Genomic DNA, 2,098 nt, shown 5'->3' on the forward strand with positions numbered 1-2,098 from the left:
AGGAAGAGTGTGACAAAGATCAGATGGAGGAGAGAGCGAGCCAGGGGAGCACAGAGGAAGAAAGGGCTCAATGCCAGCTGTGGAAATCAGGGAGGCCTTCATGGGGGAGGTGACATTTGATCTGAACTTTAAAGGACAGTGTTAATGTGGTATGTGGAGGAGGAAGGAAGGAAAAGACATGGTCTATGCCCCTCCTGATTATCTTCCTTGTCCTGGCTGTGTACCTCCCCAGTCTCCCTCCTCTTTTGCACACCTGCCCCTTCTGGCCATTGCCCTGGGCTTTTTCACCCACGCACCTCATACTTCCAACCCTACTATTAATTACTTGAATTCATGAATCCTGCATTTCAGGTTATGATACGGAGCCACGGTTCCTTTAAGCCGTCCACCTGCTCTTGCAGTCTCAGGAGCAAATGACAGCACTCCTTCTCCCTCGGGGTTAATCACCATGTCTCTACTTCTCTGTATTTTACAATATGGAGTAAATGCTCGTTAAAAAAAAACATCAGTTTTTTTATTTTTGAGCAAGACTCCATCTCAAAAAAAAATCATAAGCTTTGTTAAAACATTATGAGTTTTATTTTTTTGGCAATTTTTTTTTTCTTTAGCTCTTCAGCTATCATCAGTGTTAGTGTATTTTATGTGTGGCCCAAAACAGTTCTTCTAGCGTGGCCCAGGAAGCCAAAAGATTGGATACTCCTGTCTTATACTGTCACCTTAGGACATCTATTAAGCTTAGATGTTGCAAAACAATGAACTTTGTCCTCAAGAAACACAGGTACTTTACTAAAAATGCACATATAGACCTATGATTTTAATTTAAAACCATCTTCTAGGTATTTAGTGAAGAGCCCTTTCCTCTACGCTTTCTCTTCTCCTTCCACCATTCCAGGGACTAAGTATAGGACTATGTCTAGCTCCAAGAGGTCTAGGGACAAAGGTCTCTCCCAGAAGACAGGTGTTCATAAAAATGAACAAGAGTACATTTATAAAGGGATTATTTTACTTCCTCTACTTTTAACATACTTTGAGCATTATAACTTATTTTATTATTTAATGCACAGCAATAATAACTAAAATGCGCATATAGAACAATGGTTAGGCCATCTGAACTAATCTAACTCCTGGGCATAGAACCCTTCTCTCTGCAAACTTCCTCCTCCCCACCACCCACCACTACCCAATGAGCAGTCAGCATACCCTCCAAGACATCAACTTTAACAATTCTGTCCCCAAAATGCAACGACTTCTATAATATTAAAAAAAAAACTTGAAGGGTATTGCTTTAGTCCTTTTAGCATATTTTGTGCATTTTTAAACATCTGGGAAGATGAGATGTTTCAAATAGGACTTAAGTTTTTCACTATACACACAGTCCCATTGAATAAACAGTGCACATACATAATAAAGGCTATAATTTCAATATGTTTTCTAACTGGGAACATTCTGGCCTAGAACCCTTCCCCTTCCTACCTCTATCAATTCAGGGGACAAGTATAAGCATCTGCAATGCTTAGAAGGGATTTTTAAATTTAAATTTAAATTTATTTTTTTAAGATGGAGTCTTGTTCTGTCGCCCAGGTTGGAGTGCAGTAGTGCAAGCTCGACTCACTGCAACCTCTGCCTCCTGGGTTCAGGTGATTCTCCTGCCTCAGCCTCCTGAGTAGCTGGGATTACAGGCATGTGCCACCATACCCGGCTAATTTTTTTTTTTTTTTTTTTTTTGATTTTTAGTAGAGATGGGGTTTCACCATGTTGGTCAGGCTGGTCTCAAACTCCTGACCTCATGATCCACCTGCCTTGGCCTCCCAAAGTGCTGGGATTACAGGCATGAGCCATTGAGGCCAGACTGAGATTTTTTTTTTTTTTTTTGAGACAGAGCCTCGCTCTATCACCTAGGCTTGAGTGCAGCGGTACAATCTTGGCTCACTGCCACCTCTGCCTCCCAGGTTCAAGCCATTCTCCTGCCTGAGCCTCTGGAGTAGCTGAGATTATAGGCACCCATCAGTATTCCCAGCTAATTTTTGTATTTTTAGTAGAGACGGGGTTTCATCATGTTGGCCAGGCTGATCTCAAACTCCTGACCTCAGATGATCCA

This window comes from Piliocolobus tephrosceles, unplaced genomic scaffold (assembly GCF_002776525.5).
Source record: "Piliocolobus tephrosceles isolate RC106 unplaced genomic scaffold, ASM277652v3 unscaffolded_17723, whole genome shotgun sequence".
NCBI classification, from domain to species: Eukaryota; Metazoa; Chordata; class Mammalia; order Primates; family Cercopithecidae; genus Piliocolobus; species Piliocolobus tephrosceles.